The sequence below is a fragment of the Thermobia domestica genome, chromosome 6 (assembly GCF_964235325.1).
Source record: "Thermobia domestica chromosome 6, izTheDome1.hap1.1, whole genome shotgun sequence".
Classification (NCBI taxonomy): Eukaryota; Metazoa; Arthropoda; class Insecta; order Zygentoma; family Lepismatidae; genus Thermobia; species Thermobia domestica.
Genome location: NC_137459.1, coordinates 298,108,130 through 298,134,018, shown reverse-complemented (window position 1 = coordinate 298,134,018; position 25,889 = coordinate 298,108,130). Strand labels below are relative to the sequence as shown.

The window sequence follows — 25,889 nt, the reverse complement described above, 5'->3', positions numbered from 1 at the left end:
GGGTGATACAAAGGGACTGCGAAGCACTCGTTCCTTCGATCCTGGAGTAAACGAGAAAGAGGAATTTCTTTTGTTAAAAATTTTATTGTATTTTTAGAAATTCTTGATTGCGCTGGCTGTTGTTGTTATAAGGGGTTGGAAATTATGGCTTGTGTGTCAACTGACCGTATAGAATTCCAGAAAAGAATGGATTTACAAGGAGGGGTATTACAACTACCTACTGGCAACATTTTTTTCTGTAAATTGCAGTTATTTTTTTTTCGAGGATCCTTTTTTATTTGAAGGAATTTTACTGAGAAAGTTGACGTGGTTTTCTGCTTAACACAAAAACTGAGTTTTGGGGGAGGCTTTCGTTTCGTTTCTTCATTTTAGAGTATATGATTTAGTGATTGTTTTTGAACATTGTGACTAGCTTATATTTGAAGGGAAGTTGATTTCTGTTTTCTTAAATATATATGGAAATAAAATTTCACTTTCTTTTAACTGGTTACAAGATATGAAGCATTTTTAGTAACATTATTGGGAAATGATAACTTTATCCTGAGAGTAATTAATATTATTATTGGAAAATCTTGTTACAGTAATTCTGCTTGACCGTGCGATTCCATTTGGAATCACTAAATTCTTTTTATAGGACATATATCCTGCCCAATGATTTTAAGTTGTCTTATACGACGTAGTTAAAGCGCCCTGGAAACGTAGAATTTTGAGGGAAAAATTGATTTTCTTATTTCCTTAGACTTAAAGATATAATCCATTCAAACGAAAAATTTCTTCATTTTCAAAAATAATTTAGGTCAGAAAGGATTAATTTTTTAATAAATATGAAAATTATTGAGATTGGTATTCATTTGATGTTCTTAGCAATGAATACTTTTTGTAGAATTTGATGATTTTTATTGTAGTATATAGGCATTCAAGTATAATAACATTATTTTTCTTTCTTTTTTAGATTACTTCACTAACATAATTTGTCTGCTGTTGTTTTCAGTAAGAATCAACAGGTAAAAAAATAATATATTTCTTATTTTTCATGGAAGACCACAGAAGAAAACTATTTTAAAACAATATTATTGATTATTAACTATGTCTACAATATATAGATAAGCAAGTCATTTAGTTATATTGCTTTTAAAGTTTAATTGGAAACAAGCATTAGGAAGACCCAAATTACATACAGTAGAAACCAAATACAGTTTTTAGCTAAGAACTGAAGTCAATGCCGAGCTTTTCACCTGTTAGATGGTTATTATTTTATATTTGTAGCGAGCGTGAGGATTTAAAGACAAATGCTGTATTATTGAACCATGTTTTATATACTAACTTTGAAAGAACTTACGAAATTTATCGAGTTAAGTTTAACATCACCATTTAGCAGCTAGGCTGTATGAAACGTGAACCGAAAGTGGAATTTAAGTTTTTGCTCAGGATTGAACTCGAGTTTTTTTTTCTTATGCTAAAGACACGTAGATTATCCGGTTAGTAAGGAAGAAGTTGTATTATTTTTACTTTTGTATAGGTTTTCCGTTTTTTGTGCAACAGCTAGGTTATATGGGACGTGGACCTACTAATTAAAATGGAATTCGAAGCACATGAGATTCCGCCGGGAATCAAACGCGGGATTGCACGTGAAAGGCATGCACGCCAACCGACATGTCACGAGGAAACTATGTGAAATTTATTGTTTTACAAAGGGTTAAGATTGAGTTTTGAATCATTATAGGGTGGAATTAGATTTTGTAAAATGTTGGTAGCTAGATTTATTTAACCTGTTACGTTTGACGGTAGTATCCCTCAGCGAGCACACTATTCGGGGAAAGATACAAAGTGGTGTATGTATGCATGTTGGGTATCATTTGGGCATTTATTTGTTATGAATGAATGAAGGAAATCTTTATATTAATATTTTGTGGAAATGGTAGATGTTAGAATCCAAGTTAAACCCTGTATTTGGTTATTAGGTTGTTCGAACAAAAAATAAATAAATAAAAAAAATTCAGTGAATTTAAAGTCAACTTAGAGTAGAGACATTTATAACAGAAAGAGTAAACAATCATTTATGATAGACTAATCGATTGAATCTTGTTGATGAGAAGTTTTTATACATTTGGTCCTCCTGTTTGTGTTTTTTACCTGTATTGACAGAATGATTAAATTAGGTCACTTGCTACATGACAGGATCTCATGAAATTTTTAAGAACAATATTTTGTAAATAATTAGAAGTGTCCGCTAAGCATAGATTTGGGTTGCTTTATGTTCTATAATTTGATATCGTAAAATTATTTTGATTGCTTTACGTATTATTCATAAGTAATTTATACGAGAATTATTATTATTCACACTTTTAGTAACGACATGATATTGTGTAGAGAAGAAAATTGTGAATGAAAAAAGAATAATATTATTGGGGAAAAAATGAAATCTTTAGTTTTACGTCACATGTTTATAATGGTAAGGCTAATATATTTGGTCTAGGAATTAATTCGTGCGGTTGGTACGCACACATTGAAGCTGTAGTACAAACACAAAATACATAAATACCTTAAGAAAAATATTGTCCATCGCTAGCCACCACTTTCGCCCATCTGTCAGGCAATGTACGGATTCCGTGGCGAAAGAAGTCCTCATCCTTGGAAGCGATCCAGTCAGAGACCCATGTTTCGATATCTTCTGAAGAAGTAAACCGCTGTCCAATCAAATCGTTGTTCATGCAATCGAACAAGTAGTAGTCCGAAGGAGCAACGTCTGGTGAATACGGCGGGTGGGGCAAAACTTCCCATCCGACATTTTCTAAATAGGTTTTGACCGGTTTTGCGACATGTGAGCGAGCGTTATCATGTTGAACAATAAGTTTATCATGTCTGTTCTCCCATTCTGGTCGTGTTCTGGCCAGAGCTTGCTTCAAACGCATTAATTGTCGTCGATAACGTTCTCCATTCATAGTTTCACCCGGTTGCAGCAGCTCATAGTACACCACACCTTTCATATCCCACCATATGCACAGCATAACCTTTGCACAGTGAATATCTCGTTTTGGTTGTGATGGACCTGGTTCACCTGGTTTCACCCAGGCCTTTTTTCGTTTAGGGTTCTCGTAATGGATCCACTTCTCATCACCCGTAATAATTCGATGCAGAAACCCCTTTCTGCTCTGTCGTTGAAGCAGCAATTCGCAAATGGTTTTTCGTCTTTCAACGTCTCTGTCTTTCAATTCATGTGGAACCCAATGTGACATCTTTTGAATCATTCCCATGGCTTTCAAGCGTTTGGAGACTGTTGTTTGATCAACGCCTAATGCTGCTGCAAGTTGTTCCTGCGTTTGACACGAATCCTGCTCGAGCAATGCTGTCAATTCTTCGTCTTGAAATTTTTTTGGCTGTCCAGCTCGCTCTTGGTCTGCCAAGCCGAAATCACCACTTCTAAACCGTGCAAACCACTTCTGACACGTTCGCTCAGCTAGAGCATGGTCACCATACACTTCCACCAAAATACGATGACTTTCAGTCGCACTTTTCTGCATGTTAAAGTAATGCAGCAGGACACCCCGCAAAAACACTTTATCAGGCACAAATTGCGCCATGTTCACTTAACTACAAACTGGTGTTGTTGACGCTTTAATCCACTGCCCTATACTACGAACGATACGCGATGACAGGGGTTTGCAACACATGTGTGGATACACGGAACTGTGGGACGCTCCGTTCGTTGCGCCATCTCTTGTCCACCCGCACGAATTAATTCCTAGACCAAATATTAGATCAGATTATAATGAAATTGGGAAAGATCTGTTGAGAAATTGCATAAGCATGGTGTTTGTGGAATATAATTTTATATAAGATCCAAACTGTTATGTTTCTTATGAAAAAATGTTCACCTAAATGAGGGACCCCTGCATCGGAGGTGAAGGCTCTACCACTGATTCACCTCATCCCCTTATTCATATTATTGAATTAGGAATGTAGTCAGAAATTTAAAAAGACAGGATTTTAGGATTTACAATTTAGATTTTCTGAGCTTTTGGATCTAAGGTTATGTTAACCCTTTACGATTTGAAGGATATCATCCTTCAGCGAGCACACAGTTCAGTGAAAGGGTAGGAACCTATTAAAATTTCTCTGGTGTTAATGAGGGAATTTTCACGCATGTTGTTTTGTCTGAAAAAGCTTTTACACTTTTTCGATCGAATGATTTCACAGCAGAAGACAGCATGTAACGCAGGAAGTGAATATATGAATAAATGTGAGTATAAAAAAGAATGTAGAAATTAGATGAAAAAATTATACTTAGGATTTAGGATATAGAGTTTTAACATCTAAACTTATTGACCTTGTTTTCAATTTGAGAGATGACATCCCCCGGAGAGCACAGAATTTGAGGAGAGGATTTTGTATAATCCCTAGATAGTAGGCAACCCAATATGCTTCATGTACTGTTGGATTATCTAATCTGAAGGATAACATCAACTAGGTAGAAATCATCTGAATACAGTAAAACTTAGTTTAATGCATTTGAAAAACATTAAATAAAATGTATTTTAGTTTATTATCTGAATAACGTAAGCTATGATAAAACACTTGAAAATAACTTTTTGTCACATGGAAAACTGATATTGTTTTTTGGTAACGAAATAATTTGATCGTCTAAAATCGGTTGTTGATTACTTGAGTTTATCATTCTGCTGAGGTACGAGGGTAGGTGAGTTATGTCCTACTGTTTAAATTCGAATTTGAATTACATGACCTTCCGGTGGGAACGGGAGTCGAGGTGTTTGAGGAGAAAATGTTGAGTTTTGATTTTAGAGGTAATTAACATAGGATTAAATTGTCGGGAACCAGATTTACCTCTTTTGTGATAATTTGATAGCCATAAGGATACTTATGTTAGATTGTATAGGATTGTAAATTCAAATTATTGATAATTTTTTATCTGTTTCTTTAAGGATGGATCATAACCATCTTGTAAACTGTTTGAGGAATTGTTTGAGAAACGTACTTGGCACGTGCCAGAAAAGGTTCGCTGCGATAATTATAAATTTATGAATGACATTTTTCCCGGATACCATAAATGCGAATATTGCGAAAAATTTTTAATTACTTATTTATATGCAGAAAATTCATTTTATTGGACAAATAGTGAGAAAGAAGTATTTGGATTACCTTAAAAAAATAAAAATCTGAACAAAGAAATGTATATATTATATTGTAAAAATAGTTGAAAAATAAAAGACGAAAAACAATTAATCTAATTATAGTTGTAGTGAAAATTTGATGTTTGATTTCAAAAATATGTGAACCCTCTTTTTGAATGGTATATGTAAAAAGGAATGAAAGATAAATATGTTACTATTTGGTGTTGAAAAAAGGAATCAATTCTTGAAGGAAAAATCTGTTTTTTGTTTTCAGCAATAAGGCTATATGAGACATGCACATACAGATCAATATGGGATTTCAATCAGTTAAATTGTGACTTGTTTTTTGTTTTCAGCAATAAGGTTATATGAAACATGCACCTACAGATTAACGTGAGATCCGAACCAGTTAAATTGTGCCTTTTTTGTTTTCAGCAATAAGGCTATATAAGACATGCACCTACAGCATAACATAGGATTCGAACCACATAAGCAAATTGAAGTCAAATTTATCTTTGCCAAATGTGGATATGAAGAAATTTTATTATTATTATTATTATTATTATTATTATTATTATTATTATTATTATTATTATTATTATTATTATTATTATATCTTTGCCAAATGTGGATATGAAGAAATTTTATTATTATTATTATTATTATTATTATTATTATTATTATTATTATTATTATATTGATTTGCATGCATTGAGACCGAGGGATGGAAATGGTGATTCACATTATTCACTTAGAATTTTCAGCTTAGAATTATTAGCTATGATGATTAGTCTTTTAAACGAAAAGAAAAAATGTAGAAATTAATGATGTCCGTCCATCTTACGTAAAACTGTAAACATTTGAGTAAACTAAATGAAAAAACTTGTTTGCTTACTTATTGTTGGAGCTGGTAACGAAAAGATTTTTTTGTTTTGACTCAGAATGCTTTCTCATTCATAACTTCAGGAGGAAATCATTGGGAGTTTGAAAAAACAATTTTTAGCTTGAAGATTTTGCGAGTTGAAGTCGAATAACACCTCATTTCCTCCTTCTCCCCTCTATGAGCTGGTTTTCAGTGTCTGGATGTTTACTTTTAGGAAGAGAGCTGTTTCTTTTCAAGAAATGTGACAGTGCTAGGGAATAGCAGGAAGAACTTTGTGAAATTCTGAATATCTACAACGCTTTTTACATGATTTTTCTCGATGAGTTGAGGGTAATCTTTTCTTTAAATAGTATTCAACGTTGCTTCTTAGTAAAATATACCATGAAAGAAATATGTTCTTCGGTTTCCAACGTATTGTTCTTATATTATAATATCTTGGCGAAATTCTGACTGGGTTTCACTGTAATTTTACAGATTCACGTGATATTGCAAATGACGGATAAAGATAATGAAATGAAATAAAATCTTTACGTCCCACGGTTATGTCGGTGAGGCTAAAGGAGAGGGCAATAATTTTATGTTGTTTCGCTTTATAAAAGCTCTTGAAAAGTATATGAATAAAGTGTGAGGAAACGAGAGAACTCCGAGAAAACCAGCGAGCACGGTGTTTGTCAACCACAACTTTAACTCATATTTAGGTGAACGCTCTACCACTGAGCCACCGCGCCCCCTACGGATAAGGACAGTTAGTTGAACTTGAAATATGCAGATGACATGGTGTCCTGTCACACTTGTGCTGTTATTGGAAAAATTCCTTATGTAACCCTTTCGTTTTCAGAAATAAGCTTTTTTACTTTAGTTATGATGGACGAACACAACGTTTGATTAGCGGAAACTGGAATCGAATCATACGGCTCAGGCACTTGAATATCTGATATCATGCTTTTTTCACTTTCTTTAATAACTAAGTAAAATATTTTGGTTCCTGATATCTCTGCGTTTGTGTTCGAACAGTAAAGGCAAGTATTCTCTGGCTTCGACTTATTCATCGTTATACAATATGCTTAAAGTTTCATGGAGAAATCCTAAGACCGTTGAAATGAATTTCTGCTTTATCTTTACTTAGCGTTGTGAGCTATAGTTTGTGAGTCATTAAATTTCATAAAGCTAGGAAATCACAGTGCCTTGATCACGTGTTTGTCGTTACGCTAAATATTTTACGGTTTAAAAAGTACCGGTATGATAAACGGTACCTTCAATCAAACGGTATGATAAACAATAATCCAAAGCAAATGAGTGATCAGTGAGAAAATTACTTAAAGTATTTCGTTCTTTGTAAAAATAATCGTCTTTTAATCGTCGAATTTATTCATTTGAAGAAATGTGGCTGTAAAGAAAAAGAATGCGAATTTCTGAAACAAACTAGTATCTTTTAATGACAAAGGTGAAAAATCTGATCAATGTAGAACAATAAGTTGAGATACTATCACTGCTTTCAGTGATTTCATAATTTTGTCAGCTTGTGGGGGTGTATAATATTGCGCAAATGAATATTACAAATAGAACATAGTTTGGGTGAGAAGTAACAGTTGATATCAGTAGTACTAGTTAAACAATTATACCGAGTAGGTTAGAAATTCCTGAGACGTATATTTCCACTCAAGAGGAAGGAAAATAGGGAATGGCGGAAACTTCATCACGAAGAACTATATAATTTATGCGGTTTATCAAGTATTGTTAGGGTCATCAAGTCTAGGTGGCTCCGGTGGGCAGCTCATATAGCTAGGATGGAAAAAAGTAGAAAGGCTTTCAAAGAATTAATTGGAAGACCTACCGAAAAAAGGCCATTAGGAAAATCAAAGCAAATCACTTTGGAGAGAAAAAGTTTTGTGCTGATACATGAGCGCGTAATAAAAATAAATAAATGAAATAACTGATTTAGAAAAGTGTATATCTATAATAAATTTACTCATAAATATATTTTATTATTTATGAAACCTGAAAATAAAGATGTGAGGTGAAAAAAGATAAAAAAAAAACATTGATTTATTACAAGACCATTGATAAAGTCATTATAAATCCTATGGAAACGGTAATTAAAAATAAGTTGAAATGCTCAGCAAGAAATCATTTAGGCTATAAAGTTTTAGGAAATTTCTTGTGTAATGTATATTTGCAAAAGATACAAACGTCCGTCTTCCAGTGCAGTCGTTGTGCGTCCACATTTCGCAGATAATTCCTCGCTCTCTCAGTTTTTCTCTGTTATCTGCCAAGCATTATCTCACAGAACAGACAAACTTCTTCATTAGTAGGATTTTAATTCCGATTGCTTTTTCTAGAAAGATATTCCCCAGAATCGATATCTGATTCACATGATTCCTTATCTGAATCTTCAAGAAATTTCTTTTTTATTGCCTGATTTCTTTTAGTTTGAGTTTTCTTTGTAGGCTGTTAATCATTTTTTATCTTTCAATTTGCTTTCTGAAAGATCTGAGGCAAACGTCTTTCTTTCTTCTTGAGTAGTTAAAGTTTTATGGGTTCATATACCAAGCACTTCCGAGGGCTCATATTAGAACCTTCGCGAATTGGCATACTCATAATATATTTTTTTAACTTCCAAAGTTAAATAGTATCTGCAAAAAACTGTTTTAAACATGCTTTATTTATTGGAATAATATACTAGCATGAATTTAAATGATTAAGCATTGTAATTAAAAGCAAAGCAATAATCTTTCAATGCTTAGAAAACAAAAAAACAATGCGTTCTCTTATGAACTACTGAAGAAGAACGCTGTTGCCCAGAAAGGCATAAGTTGTCAACGGCAGGTTGAGACCGCTGTATGAAAAATATATTAAGGGGGCTCATAATATATGAAGGGTTCTTAATAATATATCTACTTCCGTTAATAATAATAATAATAATAATAATAATAATAATAATAATAATAATAATAATAATAATAATAATAATAATAATAATTTATGGCACTTTGGCACAGAAGGTTCAGATTCAAATAGGAGAAGGGAAAGAACGTGCATACTCGTAGTGCTTAAGTAAGTGTTTTTCCTGTTTTCTGGAAAACAAGGATTTGTGACTTCGCAATTCATGCTCACAGATACAGCTACAGATATTTGCTACATAAATAAACCCAGAGTCGGACTGGCCAAGATGAGGGCCCTTGGCACAGATTCTTAAAGGGCCCCATATATATATATATATATAAACTTAACACGACAGTTGCAAAACATGATACGTGCCAAAATTTCCGTACTGAATAAATATGTAGTACAAAACAGACCGCAAAATAAGTTACAATAACACTGGGCCAATCCAGCGTAATCGTGAAGCTACTTCTGTTACTATGACAGTTTTTTTTTTTTTTTTTTTTTTTTTTTTTTTACGCAGTTCTTAACTTGATAAGGCAATCAAATCAATTACTTTTTCTTCATCTACATTCTGGAATGTCTTCGTCTGTAAACATTGAAAGCAAAGGAGACAAATGGTTTTGAGTTATCGTAGATCTTAGTCTACGTTTAACAAATTTCAGTTTAGAAAATGCTCTCTCACATATGAATAGCGCAAGGAACTGTTACAGACTTAAGGGGACCTTTGCTAGTTTAACTGACTCATGGGGCCGTACTGATATGAGCAGGGGGGGCAAGAAGACTTCTTTCGGAAAGACGAACTTAAGCTTCCGCAACCTTTTTGGTAGTAAAACTCAATAAAGCATTTTAGATCGCTAAAATTCGACCAAGGAATACAGGTCCTGGGCCTCGTGATCTCTGTGGGGGCCCCCTCGGGCCTCGGGTTGTTGGCGATTGCCAAGTAGCCAACGTGGCCAGTCCCGCACTAAATAAACTTAAATATAACGACGCGGAAAACCCGGGTTCGATTCCTGATGAGAGCTCATGTGATTCGGATACCATCTAAAGCTGTATTACCACGCCTCTCTGAGAAACCCTCACTTTTTAGCGCCATAAAAGTTTATTTTTGGATTTTCTCGAAAAAGTTCGTTGCTGAAGTCTCTTTGTGTGTGTGTGTGTGCCTGTTATTTGCTAATTTTTCAATATTGAGCCCTTCAATCGATAGAGTATCAAAAACTATCTGAGAAATTAATGAAATTTTTCGCGTCACTCTTACCGTTCCCGAGACATTGGCCAAAAAATTCCAATTTCGGGAGATTTAAGGATCTATATCTCTGGAACCGTAAGTCATAAAAAGATCGTGTTGGTGTTGATCAATACCTAAGACGATGGTGGATAGATCGGTACTAAATAGTAACCGGTGGCCATTGGCCAACTAGCCATCATTCCCTAGATATTGGCCAAAAAAGTTAGGATTTTAGCAGATTTAAGGAGCCATATCTCGGGAATCGTAAATCATAGAGAGATGAAATTTTGCGAATTTTTCAATTTTGAGCCCTCCAATTTGAGTATCTGTCTTCGTAAAGCATATCGTAGAACTTTTTAACAGAACTGTTAAACAAAACACGTGGAAAAAATTAGTACTTAAGGAAATTATCAATGGATAGATATATTACAAGAACTGTTTAATGAGTATAATAATAAAGTACTGTACATAAAACAATTGGTATAAAGCCTGTAAAAGTTAATAAGAAAATTAATTGTTTTTAAGTTCGTTCTGGCAATGCTCTTGGAGCATTCTTAAGTGGTTTACTCTGAAACACATTACTTAGGTCATCTCAATGTACTCATTGTGATGTGATCATCTGTTCACTCATGTATGCCTTACATTTGGACAATATTTTAGTTCAACAGAAATTAAAATATAAAAGCTACTGATAATTCTAGCTTACACCTCATTAATAGTTATGTACTGTCGCTTTGCTAGTATCGCAATTAAGAACTTAATAAGAATATATTTAATCTCATGTTCACCTCAATAAGTGCCATGGTTCTCGTATACGGTAGTATCAAATTTTAAGTACACAAATTTATTGTTTTTCCTCTCGAGTTTCTCGAAAACTACGCATGTTTTACTAAGACACACACACACACACACACTTATATATACACTTATATACTTTCAAAACAACACCGACAGCGTTCGGGAGATGATTCCTGACACGAAGATAAGACAAAAGGTATAGACCAACCTGGGTGCACAAATGCTTTCTTTCGGAGTTAGGCTGCCGGAAACATCAGAATATGGACTTTAAAGATCCATAGCTCCAATACTATGAGACCTACCGTAGGCGGGTCAAGACTGCGCTTAGGAACTAACATGCGCCCTATCCAAAAATACATGTTTCAGAATCCTAAGGTACTCACGAAGCAATTTTTATGGAGAGAGTTTGGCATATAATTTGAAGAACTCGCCAACTACCTCTGTAAAAATTATTGCGGAAGTTCCGCAGGATTCTCAAACATGGATGTTTGGAGAGGGCACATATTAGTTCCTGAGTGAAATCTTGACCCGCCTACGGTAGGTCCCATAGTATTGGAGCTATGGATCTTTAAAGTTCATTTTTTCATGTTTTCGGCAGCCTATTAATCCGAAATGACAAATTTGTGCACCCAGGTTGGTCTATACTTTTTTCTTATCTTTGTGTCAGGAATCACCTCCTAAACGTTGTCGGTGTTGTTTTGAAACACCCTGTATATACACACTTCAGCTCAATAAAATCTATCGATTGGTCAGGGCCGGATTAACCCATCTGGAGGCTAGGGGATAGAAGAAATCCGCTGACTTCGCCTAATACATTTCTCTGAAAATACTGTAGGAAAGTTAAGGGAATACACGTAATTCTACAACACCAACCATGCTATGTATTAGATGATATTATACATAATGGAACTTTCCAAATGCATAGAAAAACGCAGAGAGTTACTCTATTTTGTAAATGTAATGAATTAACAAATGATACCTCGAAAATTTCTTTTCCTAGCTTTCGTCCTGGCGAAGTCCTCTATCACATCCTAGAAGTCAAGAGGACTCGGTATCCCCCCACTGAACCCCGGCCCGGATGCAATGGTAGCTGAATCTGCAAGTCAACGCTAATGGAAATGTCACCATTGATCTCAGCGACGGCAAAAACTATGGATTTGACATTAATATCGGTCATTTTGGATTACTTTTACATGTCCCGGTAAACGCCCCCTGAGACCTCCATGTTTCGAATTTTGACAAAAACGCTTCGCCTTGATCTGGGGCCTGGACCATGGTATGCGTGACCAAAATTTGGTAACGCTCGGTCAACTTGTCTGGTCCCCAGACCGGTCCTGGTAAACACCCCCCTGAGACCCCCCTGGATCGAAATTTGAAAAAAAGCACTTCGTCTTGGTTTGGAGCCTGGACCAAGGTACCCGTGACCAAATTTAGGTAGCTCTCGGTCCACTCGTTTGGTGCCCAAGCCGCACATATACAGACAAACAAACACACAAACAAACTCTTTATTTTATTTATATTAGAAGCTAGAAATATAACCACTTAATAGTGAAAAAAATACGAAATAAAAAGAATCTTCTGGAAAGAATTCGAGTTGAGTTGATTTTAGTTTAGCGTCTCTTTCAGCAACGAGGCTATATGAGACGTGGACCAACTGATTAACGTTGAATCCGAATCACATGAGCTCCCGCCGGGAATCGGACTCGGATCTCCCACGCCGAAGGCAGTAAGGAATTCGAGTAGAAAGTACACACTAGAAATTCAGCTCCAGCATGCAGCTTGTGGGGGGCGGTTGCTTACTGGTAGAGCGCTTATTTCTGGTGCGTGGGGCCCCTGGTTCGATCCCGCCAAATAAGTTCGTGGTGGACATTATTTCCGTGGATTTTCTCGTGGTACTCCTGTTTCCTCCTACATTCCCATTCTACCAATTCTTCCATCATCATTTACTTGCTTTAATCATCTTTCAACCCTTAGTCTAAAATGGCATAATCGTGGGACGTTAAACTGACAGACTTCGTTTTATTTCAATGTTCCAACATGTACTTGGTGGAGTGTAAACCTTGACCCACTGTGTGACTCAAATTCAGGACCCTTTCCATATTAAGATTGTTAACCAATCACCTACATTTTGGGGGTTTCTCTTTTTTTATTGAAGTGTTCTGAATGCTTTGAACACGAATCAAATATGTTAAACAAAGTTTGTTGAATAAAAAATCATATTGAGTTTTCTGCAAAATATTAAAAAAAAACTAGTGTTCTTGTTGTTATGTTAAAGTTTAGCGTCCTTTTAGCAGCAAGGCTACATAAGACCTGCACCTAGAGTTTCGCGTAAAATCCGAACCATATCGAGAATCAAACCTGGATCTCCCGCGCAGATGACTCGTACACAAATAAAAACAATAATCAGCTGTGTCACACTCATTGATTGGACAGGAAATTTTAGAATTATATTCTGTGATCTATTCAATTGTAATTAACATTTATAAATAACCTTTATTTTCCAAAAAAAAAAAAAAAAAAACTTGCGTTTTCGTAACTATTAACTTTTTTGTAAATTGGCTAGATGTTCAAACTGTTTTCAAAAGAGGAAAGAAGAAACGAATTCAGGGGTTATGCAGGGATTCACTGAACATGTCGCATTATTTTTTCCAACCGTGGTGTAATTAAAAAAACACAGTCAAGTTATATATGATATAACAAGTGCAGCTATTCATTGGAAGGTAGGTGGCAACCCTGTGTCTAGTCTCATGGGATGGGGAAGCTAGACATGTTTATGATGGGTCATTGCCCGTACAACCCTTCTTAGCGACGTCCTTGTGAACGTAAAAAAAAAAAAAAAAAAAAAAAAAAAAATCTGACCTATTTAATATTATATGTACGTGAATGTATTCCAGCGTAATAGAATTACTTCGAACAGTTTGATGTATCTATGCATACTTTAGAAGTCTTCAGTATTTGTTCGTTTTTCCAAATGGACGATTGTAAGTTAATTGCAGGCTCATAAACAAAAGTCCCTTTGTTCTTGTTTTAAATTATCTCAACATAACTAAAATCTTCACATCCTCATCAGCTGGACAAAGTTTGTCTGTTCTGTGCGAACTTTAGCTAACAAATAGTCCCGGGTTTTATGTTGGCTGTTTAGATTTCCTCCCTGTAATTTATCTTTTGTAACTAAAGCTTTCACTTAATTAACTATAGAATATATAAATATTCAGTAAACATATGAGTTATGAGTAGAAATCGCTTGTAAAACTTATTTGATAATTTGTGAAAACAGTGCATATAAAGTTTGTAAAAAAATCTAGCAGGGGAGGAGCGCAACTACGGGAACAGCAACAGGTCGGCCATATCTCAGAAGTTTCAATTGTGTTGCTGCTGGTGCATGGGAAGAGTTGTCTGTGACGGAGTGGTGGTAAGTACGTGCCTCAAGAAAACAAGTTTAGTTAAATACTTAATAGTGAAGTGTTGTGCATTTTACATGTTTTTTATATAAAGCATACATAGTGAGGACTGTGTTTTGATACCGGTGACCAAGTTTTTCTTTTCTGTTTTATTTTTCTTCGGAAGTTATTGTGGGGTGGAGCGACACTCAGAGCGTGTTATGCGCTTGTAAAGTAAACTCTTGTTTACAACTGAGAGGAAGTGTTTCCTTGGTGATAACTATGTATGGAAATATAATGAGAAATGAATTCAGTCTTTAGTTCCGATCAAGGAAGTGTGAATACGTATCTTCAATATCTAGTGAAGAAAGAAAGCAGAATTTTGTGTAATGTATACGGAGGTTAAAAAATATAGGACATACGATTTTTTCTTCAAGTCCGTGGAGATTAACGCAATCGAACTCAAGACCAAGCAGATAAAAAATTATTGTGTCAACTTTTACGTTACTCAGTAGTTCATTGTTTACAGGAAGACAAGATATAATTACAAAGTGTGAGAATATTCTTCAGTACTCCGGTTCCTGTTATTATTATATATTATTATTTTTATTAATAATAATAATTGAAGGCTTGTGCAAATTGTGGGTTTCATATCCACTCTTGATTTAAAAAATTGCAGCTTTTGGAGAAAAACTATTCCAAAGGTTACAGAATTTCGTACTTTTCTTTTGTTTTCTTACGATTTAAAGCCTATTTTCAGCATCAATGCTGTACGAGACCAGTTTGAATTATGTGCTACTGCCAGGAATCGAACTCTGTTTATCTGGATTGATGGTGAGAGAAAGAATCGCATAGCTACGAGAAGGACCAGTCTGTATTTGTGTTATTTAGAAAGATGATCGTATTGTTGCACCACACTGAAATGGTATTAGTTCATTTTTTGTTGGAGCTTAACCACCCTTTTTAGTAGATGCAGCAGACTAAAACATTTTGGAAATGAGAGGGTTTTGTGTGTGTTTGATTTCTTTAGTTTTACATCGTACGAATTTGCGGAAAAGGGTCAGATTCCGTTAGGTAACAAGCTGTGGGATCATGTGGACCAACACTAACCTGCTGGGTATCTGCCCACGTTTTTTTTCTTTTCTTTTTTAAGTATAGTTGGAGAATTTAGTAAATGAATTGAAAAGACATGGCCAACGTGCGTGTTCTAGAGTTCAATTGCCGGAGGAAATGCCTGCCTAGGATAAGAACGCGAGTAGTGGTTTGCATCCCGTTTTAAGCAACAGTATCTGTTTCATATAATCTTAAGTCTGAAAAGCAACGTTAAACATCTTGCGGATTGCAACAGTATAAGGACGCAAGTTCGATTGCACTTTTATTTTAAATGTGTGCTTGTGTGGGGAGGAAGGAAGAAAGGAAATATGGAGTTGTGACCTTTCCGACTTCTCTATCCCATAAGTCTAGCCCTATTATATAAGAAGTCAATGGGAGTTTCATTTACTAGAATTGTGAAGAAGGAGTAATGTTATCATACCCATATAGAGGAATATACTCTATATGTTCATTGACATTTTGATTTGATTTTGAGTTTAGCGTCCCTTTCAGCAGAGAGGCTACGTTACACGTGGACCTATAGTTTAACGTAGCATCCGTACAACAGTTCTCGCCAGGAGTCAAACCCAAGTTTTTCCACTCCAAAGGCACGTATGCTATCCGCTTAGCCTCAAGGAAGTTCCCTTTCACATTTTGGTGGTAATCATTGTTACAGTTAAGAATCTGCACGAGAGAAGTCATTAATGCTACTGTTGTGTATTCTTCGTTCATAGCATTCCGAATTTGTGGCAGATAGCGAGAGTTTTTTCAACGTTCTCCCGGTGCCTTCCATTTCAACTCAGGCAAAAAAATAAATAAAATGTACCATCACCATCTCAGATATTGTTGAAACTTCTTTTTATAGCAACTAGAAGTGTTTTTTAAGAGACCCGTATTTTTTTGTTTTGTCGAAAAGAATTTTCCCGCCGAGTAATGGGCTATCAAAGACAGGGAGTACAATTTATGAATTGTAGAAGAGATAGAAAATGGTCAATTTCGGAGCCCCACCATTCAGCTATGGAGACAGGTAAAGTTATAATTCTTGTTGTGGTATGTACATAGAGATATAAATAAACTATATTTTATTATAGTTTGGTTTGCGCATGCATATCTTTTTCTATATAAATTAATAAATGAACGTCGGTTTATCTCAAAAGTCGAAGTTTGCGAATTTTTTTTCGAGCACTTCCGGTTTGAATGTTAAAATTCTGTTTTCACGGTTGGTAAGAACAAGTTACCCGCTTTCCGCAAACAGTTTTGTGTCGCTTCTGTGTGCAACCGTTTTGTCGAAAAAAATTTCCAGAAATTGTAAAATTTTCAAAAATCGCCATTTTCTCGAAAACACCATCTTTTAAAATTCTGAAATTTTGTCAGATGGTTCAACTTTACATGTATAATAAACACACCAAATACCATTCTCGACCAATGCTTCATGAATTAACTACAGCCTTTTGAAGGCAGCGAAGTTTCGCTAACTTTGATGTCACAGCAACACTGGAAACAATAAGAGTGCAATGATTTGATGTTGTTTGTGGTTCAGATTCATTAAATGAAGAATAAAAGGTTTTCCTGACTGTTTTTTTTTAATTTTGATCAAAAAGGTTCTGAAATAGTAAAATAAGCCTCCCCCTTCTTTTTTTTTTAAATTCCGAAGTAATCTGAGTTTACGATTACGAAAAGCACAAACTTGAAGTTCACTTACTTAAAATGGTCTTCGGAAACAAAATTTTACTGATTTTTTTTTTTTTTTTTTTTGTTTGCTTAAGATGGACCAATCATTTCCTTGCTTGGTGTCTTCTTCGCTAATAGCATGTAACCGTGCAGATGCTCTAATAGATGTTCATGCACTCATATCTCGTCCAGGGGTGGATCCAAGTGGGCGATCGCCCCCCCCCCCCCAGGAAAGAAACTTTCTTATTTTATATATAAATAAAACCCATCTCCGACTTGTTAGCTCTTAAAAGTAGCTCTAAGTAGCAGTATCATAATCCCCCCCAGAAGTCCGTCCTGGATCCGCCCCTGCGTAGCACAGTGTCGATAGCCACAAAACACTTGTTTTCACTTCTCTTATGCCCTTCTGGAAACCTGTACTCTGCTGAAGGTCCATCTAGAAGCATAAACAGCACATCAGCCTCGCGTAATTCATGATTTATTCATAATATTTCTGCTACGCACCACTGGTTATCATACGTACATGTATGTAACAAAATTTCCTTTTTGCAGACTTCTTAAATATACACTTTGAATTGCATAAGCTCGATTTTGGGGGAAGCATGAAGTTAGTTCATGGTGATCCGTTACTGCCATAAAAACGTCACCATTTTCCGAAAGTCAAAGGTGACTTCCTTAAATACCAGTTGCCTGTCGCACACTTTTCCATTCTTGAGGTTTTATTATTATTATTATTATTTTCGAATTTAGTTCCAGGCCCGTAAAACGAAAGTAATACCCGGAGTGTGTACTTACGCTATACTTACGAATTCTTCTGCAGTTTTACTACTGGTATCTGTTTTTGCCTAAGGTTATGCCGCGTTGTCAGATTCTTTACCCCCCCCCCCCGATGATTCACTGGAAAACCGCTGCTTTATCGGACATGTCTGCATCTCGAACCTCTGAAAGCGATTTTTAAAGTGGGATGCAACACCATCAGAAGTCACTGGCACGGTTTGGGAAATTGTAGACACTTATTTTCACGTTGTTGAGTTGAGTTGATTTTAGTTAAGCGTCCCGTTCAGCAGCAAGGCTATATGAAACGTGGATCTACTGATTAACGTGGAATCCGAACCACATGGGCTCTCGCCGGGAAGCGAACCCGGGTCTCCCACGCCTAAGGCGCGTACGCCAACCGCTTAGCCACGAGGAAAATCACTTATTTTCACGTATTAGAACCTTTTTCTTATTTTCGCTTTTCTTCAAGTATTTTTAGAATCTTGTCTATGGCTATGAGTACATGAGCCGAATCGTGTGTTTTGTCGTCGCTTATTACAAAAAAGCTGTCAGTTGTTTCATATTCCGGTGATAACTCTGAATTTCACTTTGCAGAATAACAGTCCAGTTTCAGCGAAGTCCACATAAAGTTTTATAGAATTTGTATCTTGAAATTTTATACGATGCTTTTCGGTAGGAATTAATTCTCTTTGGATTTTCTCGATGTGGTCATGAATTACAATTCTTCAAGTTAAACCACCAATGCACGATACAAAAACAGAAAGTGGCAGTTTTTTTTTTTTTTTTTTTTAATGAGATCATTGTTTTCCCATATGGCATACGTAACACTTTCATTTTCATCAGGATCAATAATTAAAGACTCCACACTTACTCCGTCCACCCCAGGACATTCACCACATTCTTGAAGAAGACAGCTGTCATTTTCTACGGATCATACTACTAAAGTAAATAGATCACTCATGACAACTTCAATACAGACTGCACCTTTGATTTGTTTTAAGGCAGTAGCAGCTAACTCACAATTTGCACAATACATACACTTCTTTCGCAGATTGCGGATTGACCCACTTTAGTCGAATACTATAAAATTCCGAGTGACCCATTCTTCTGTTGTGTTTAAAAAGTCCGTAAATTTCTTTGATGGAACGCGTAAGAAAACGTTTCGATTTTTTTATTTTTTTTTTTTAAACTTTTTGTCCTTTTCGATCACTGTAATGACGTCGCACTTAATTCAAACTTTGTCTGGAGCATTCCAAATCATCACTGAGCTAATAGTTTAGGCTTTTTATAGATCATCAGAATTTATTGGATGGTCATTTCAAGTAAACTTGAAATTTGTATGTTTCGTAATCGTAATTTCCATCTCAGATTACTTCGGAAAAAAAAAACGGAGGAGAAGGGGAAGGCTCATTTTACTGTTTCAAAGAGCCTTTTTGATCAAAATAATAAAAAACATGTCAAGAAAACCTTTTGTTCTTCATTTAATGAATCTGAACCACAAACATCATCAAATCATTGCACTTTTATTGTTTCCAGTGCTAACTGTGACATCAAAGTTAACGAAACTTCGCTAACTTTAAAAGGCTTCAGTTAATTCATGAAGCATTGGTCGAGAATGGTATTTAGTGTGTTTATTATTCATGTAAAGATGAACCATCCGACAAAATTTCAGAATTTTAAAAGATGGTGTTTTCGAGAAAATGGCGATTTTTGAAAATTTTACAATTTCTGGAATTTTTTTCGACAAAACGGTTGCACACAGAAGCGACACAAAACTGTTTTCGAAAAGCGGGTAACTAGGTCTTACCAACCGTGAAGACAGAATTTTAATATTCGAACCGGAAGTGCTCGAAAAAAATTCGCAAACTTCGACTTTTGAGATAAACTGACGTTCATTTATTAATTTATGTAGAAAAAGATATGCATGCGCAAACCAAACTATAACAAAATATAGTTTATTTATATCCCTATGTACACTCATGTCCAAAATTATTGTCGCATGTCTATAAATATGTTGTTGTAGGAATATTCTTTGATAACGAATTCGCCCCATATTTCTTGTAATGTTAGTATGTGCACAATCGGCAAAGACATGTATGTGGCAAATTTCATGCCAAAAGAACAGTAAATAAGAACAACAAAACGAAAATAAAACTTTCTTGTCCATTTAGCAACGTGTTTTACTCACTCTAATTTTCGTATTTATAGTTCTTTTCCTATGAAATTTACCACAAATATATATTTCCCGATTATACACAGAGTATCAGTATTAGAGGTACCCTGCAAAATCATTACCAGATTATATTCTTACAAGAAGACAGTTATAGATATGCGACAATCATTTTGGACATGAGTGTACATACCACAACAAGAATTATAACTACCTGTCTCCATAGCTGAATGGTGGAGCTCCGGTGTTGACCATTTTCCATGTCTTCTACAATTCATAAATTGTACTCCCCGTCTTTGATGGCCTATTACTTGGCGGGAAATATTTTTTCGACAAAACCAAAAAAATATGGGTCTCTTAAAAACATGTCTAGTTGCTGTAAAAAAAAAAAAAAAAAAAGTTTCAACAATATCTGAGATGGTGATGGTACATGAAATGCCTGAATTGAAATGGAAGGCACCTCCCGTTACTTTCCGCATTCTTGTTCACTTTATCGAGCGGTTGAGGGATCGATTCCCGGTGGGAGCACTTGGTTGGAAAGGTGTGAACGCCTTTTAAGGTCAGCTATCCTGAATGAGGTTTTCCACATTCACGCCAGGCAAATGCCGGAGTGGCACGTATCATGAAGATTCCCGGCCCTTTCCATCCTTCCTCACTTCCCCGGATGGTATGATCGCCGATGAACATCAACCCTCATAGATAACGGGCCAAAATGGCCATAGATCCTGAAAGCTTACAACTATAATTCCTAATTCATTAACCATCCGTCTTATTTAGCTTAAAGACATGTTAGATGGAAAACTAGATATTTCATTTCATTCTTTTTCTTCGAATGGTAACTCTGGAATGGGGGGCGGGAAAATAGCTGAAAGCGTAAATTTCCCGTTGTCTCATCTTCGTTGAGTGAGCCAGGAGGAAGCCAGTTACTTTTTTTTTCGGTTTTCATTCTTCCTTTTATATATATATATATATATATATATATATATATATATATATATATATATATATATATATATATATATATATATATATATATATATATATATATATTATCCACATAAGTTTTTTCAATCATAATGTTTATATTTCTGACCAATGGTTGTAATTGAACTCTAACTTATTGCGAGCTTCACGTGTGTTGCGACCAAGTACGTGAGCGTATGTTTTTTCTGGGTCTTATATTTTGTTTTTTCACCGTCAGTGGAAGTTTCCATGTAGTGGTGTGGCTCACTTGCTACGATTTTCCCTCGCATACTGTGTGTGAATATGGGAGTTCAGTCTCTCGTGTGTACTCAACTCAAGTATGTGGCTTAGCAGACAAACAATTATGCTCATTATCTCTCTCTCTCTCTCTCTTTTTTTTTTTTTTTACCTTAAGGCTATAAGTCAAAGTTATGACACACAGGACGGGACGACTAAATAAATCGCGAAGTATGGCAGGGCAGGGTTCTAGAAAACTGATCCGCATATCAATCGAGTCGTAATAAATCAATCAATCTGGGTATTAACCCACCTTCTTCACACCTTATCACTCACTCGGCATTAGTATGTGAATTGAGTATTGAGGTTTGATAAAGAAAGGAACCAACCTGGGTACTAACACACCTCCGCCTATATGTGCGGAACAGTATTCTAGAACCTTCCCAGGAATCTTGTTTTTCGATATCATATTTAGTTATAATTGCGACCTGGGCCGTTATTGTCATTCTGGTAACATTTTTTCTTTTTAACCGCCAAATTGCGTGCGCGTCACAGGATAACATGTGAATGGTAATATTCACAAATATTTCTTTGGTATTCCCAAAGCGCTAAATAAATGAACTTGTCTATTTGAAGGGTGCTTATCTGTTATGGTCCCTGTCTCACGTTTTTTCAAAACATTGTAGTCGTGCAGTAAGATAGCGACGTACTGACGAGAGGTAAATAGGGCCCGGAAGTTGAGGAAAATCCTCTTTGTTACAAGTGCCCGAAGACGAGGCTTAACATACTATATGTTCATTTTGGTCATTGTAGGCCAGAAAATGGTGGATTTTATTTGTTCTTTTTCGTTTTTTTTATTGGCCTTTTTTAAGCTTTTCATAGGTCTTAACATCTTTGTCTTTGACTTCATCTTTTAACAATAAAGTTACTGGCCATTAACTTGAATCACCACTACCTCTTAAACATCTTTTCTTTAGTAAAGAAAATTCAAGAGATAAGACATTCTTCAACGACTGGACTGATAAGACCAGAGCTGAAACAATTGCAAGTCGGATAACAATGTCCTCCGGCAAGGGGGGTGAGGGGAAAGTTTTCTTATTTTAGTTTGTACTTCAGTTTGCGGATGAAGGACAGACCATTAACCTACCAGAAGCTTGCATTTCTTGAGCATTATATTCATTAAATACGTAATTCTAATTAAGCTGGGTCTTAATTTTTACGTCTTTTTTTTCAATTTTTACGTCTTTTTTTTTCTTTTAGATATTTTTAGGTCCTTTTTAGGTAATTTTTAGATCTTCAACTTCCGAGCCTTAGTGATAAAGAATAAAAAAAGTTGCTGGGAAAACGAATACATACACGGAAGAGGGTGCCGATAATGAGGAAGAGGGATATCTTTTTTGTGCTAGTTAACAATGGTTGTATATTTGTGTATCTTGGGAGGTGTTATCGAGTAATTATGAGCAAAGGAAACAGTAACAACTTTCTTCGCATAACGTTGTCTTCCTCTTTGTATTTCTGTCGCCACTTTCGAAGAGAGACAATGAAAGAACTATCCTGAATGAGCGAGGACTAGATCATTTCTCTTCCCTTTCCTCACGGAATTTTTTTGTTCTGCACGACAGTAAAATTGTAAATGAATCTTATGTGTACGTTTTATTACAACGCTAATAGACTGTATTCGCGAAGTCGCAATCTTAAGTTCGAACGTCACGTTTCTGTTTGACATGGAGTGATAACAGTAAGGTGTCAGATAGATTGGATGGCCTTATGGAGTCGGGGTTGGATTTCCCAGTAGGCAAACAAAGCAAGCTTACTAGAACCGCATACCTTAGAGAGCTTCAAGTGAAACAAAATCGACGTTTGGAAGATTTATATTTTCTAAATTAATATGGTGACGTTTACTTCTTGTTTGGATGAATTGATTGTTGTAAGAGATATATTGCAGTGTAAGTTACAATATTCTCTATGTGTATGTATATTAATTTTATAATTTTTGTTTTGAACATAGAATTATTAAAATATATATATATGTTTAACAAACTATCTAAAACTACAAAGATACTTTTATGTACTTAAAAGTAAATGTACTGTGAAACAGTCAACGGCTGAAGCAAAATTGTCAAAAGTATACTGACACGATTTCATTGATAGACATGTATCACAGGGTGGGTGTCGTGCGGGTGGGGGACTTTTGGACATAAATTGCTTAGGGCCAGAAGATGCCTAAATCCGCCACGAGCTAGATAATTTGACGTAGTGATCAGTCTGATCACCTGGTATTCCGCACGTCTCTTGAATATCTTTCTGACATATGTAAAGAAATAGATCTCAGAGCAGTAGGAAAAATAAAGCATATGTTGCTAATCCTTAGCTTTATTCGCGAAAACATCACAATTAATAATAATGTTGAGGAAATTAATACATTGAAATTCTTAACTGTGGTGTTAGCAAAGAAGGTAAGGAAAGTAGTGGAATCTTTTGTTACTGTTTTATAGTGTGAGCCATATGTCGCTTCACACTAGCAGTTGTTCAGTTCTCGGTGTCTTCCCACTTACGACAGTCCTATTAGCGACAGGAACTGTTAACTGTCCTATGAGCGACCGATTCGATCTGTTAACTGCTATATGAGTCACCGATTCGTTCATACTAAGATAATGGAAGAAGATAAGGTTCTCCCTTCTTCAACTTGTTTCATGCTAATGTGATTTAGAACCTAACAAAATGTACTATGAAAAATTTCGCTCTACCTGAATTTAATACGTGAGAATGCTCTCATTACATTAACAATCTTTTATACGTTTTTTCTAATATTATATTTTTGAATTAATTTCTATGAATACATTGACTCTATCAAGGGGAAAACTAACTAAATACATTTAGAGTAGCTCCGCCTTTGTCTATGATTCTAATATAATTAAAAATTCCATGTTTAAGTGATACGGAGCATAAGTTTAGATTGAATATGTTTATGGCATAAGAAAGAAATCAGAAAGAGGTAGGGGCGCCCGAAGAAAATTTTCAAGGAGGGGCATATCCATGGTTGCTGTATCACGTCTGATATATCTGGGGTATTTAATATACGTGGTTTGCTATATTACGATATTTGTGAGCCAGGGGGGTGACCCCTGCCTTCCCATCGGGCGCCCATAGAAAAAAGGTGTTCACCACTTGAGGATATTAAAGAAATCTAAAATACGGTGTATTTGAAGAAATTATTACACAAGTTACAAATCTCTCGCAGGACTTAACAGTTCGTCTAGTTATAAGGGATTATTTCAGATTGCTACACGGCAAGCTTTTATGCATAAGTCAAAACAAGGGAGGGAGGCAAATTAAGCAAATAGTTTACGTTTTAGTAGCTTACAATAGGGGGAGGGTAGTTTAAAGAGTTTGTTTACCGTTTGGATTGTTTAGAGTGAACTGCATTGTAATTGGTGGGATTGGTTGAGAATAGCCAATCAGATGTAAGTTATCTCAAGAGCTGTCTTTTATCATTGACATTTTTTTCTCATTCTATTCATAGAGTCTTAGGAAGTTTAAAAAATAGATAGTTGGCGAAACTGTTACACGTTTAAGTTTTTCAAAATAAAATATATTACTGTTCTTAGTGTGTGATTAGATTTGAATCAAATTAAATACAGAAAACAGAGCTTTTGAAGAAAGGGGATATTACAACTGGATTTTCAATAATTACATAGGAATATACTTTTCATGGAAATATCCCTGTTGTCTCGTTAAGTTATTTGATATGTTTTATGTCAAATCTAACTCAAAATTAAAATAAGTTTTATTTGCACTCACAGTAGAGGAAAAATATATTTGACGAGCAGTATCACTGGCACGTACATATTTCATACCAAGGTTGTTCGGACACTAATAACGCCAGAAGCAAACATATTTTACGAGATGGAATCATATCATCTTCCATCATCTCAATGTAAATGAATCGGTCGCTTATAGGACAGATAACAGTTCCTGTCGCTAATAGGACTGTCGCTTCTGGGACTAATTCCAGTTCTCAGTTGACTTTATAGCAGTAATTATTCGATGTAGACAACACGTTATGGTGTAATTCGTGAATAATAGGTAAATTTATAAAGATCGAGTATCAATCGCCCGCTTCTCTGGGCTATTTATTAATCTCCCCTTTAGATTTTTTAAAAATTAAAAATATTCACTTTTGGCAATTTTTCTGTCGGTTAGTCCCGAAAAGCTACAATCATGTCAAATTTAATCATTGTAGCCCTACAGGAGGTACCCAATAATTTTGGGTAAAAAGTGTCCCATATAAGTAACATGGGAGAGATTTTTCAGTACCCGATGAAACCACTCTAAAGTTGGATATTTTTTATTTTTACTGATCTACTTAGCAATGCTAACGAGAGCATGCAAGTATATCGAATTTCAAGTTTTTATTCCAAGTACCTAAAATATGTGATGATAGGTCCAAAAAATGCCCATTTAAATAACATGGAGAAATTCTTCACCCCCTTTTAGACCCCATAAAATTTAAAAATTAATCACTTGCCAATTTTACTGTTGGTAGTCCCGGAAAGCTACAATTATGCCAGATTTCAACTTCCCACGTCAACCGGAAGTACCCCTGTAATTTATGTCAGTTCATGTAGTTTTATATATAGTTAGGATCTAAATCTTATTACATTCATAATTAAGTTAG

The 25,889-nt window shown here is 35.4% G+C and overlaps 1 protein-coding gene across 2 annotated transcripts in view; it reads left to right on the top strand.

The window, feature by feature from the left end:
• The first annotated feature begins 14,195 nt into the window (after positions 1 to 14,195).
• Positions 14,196 to 25,889, top strand: part of LanB1 (laminin subunit beta-1) — a 396,592-nt gene continuing 384,898 nt past the window's right edge. The window contains exon 1 of one of the 2 annotated variants that reach the window (XM_081762898.1): positions 14,196 to 14,333. The gene's annotated coding sequence lies outside the window, so the exon portion shown is untranslated. The remainder of the gene's footprint in view (positions 14,334 to 25,889) is intronic. The other variant, XM_081762899.1, reaches the window with a different exon arrangement.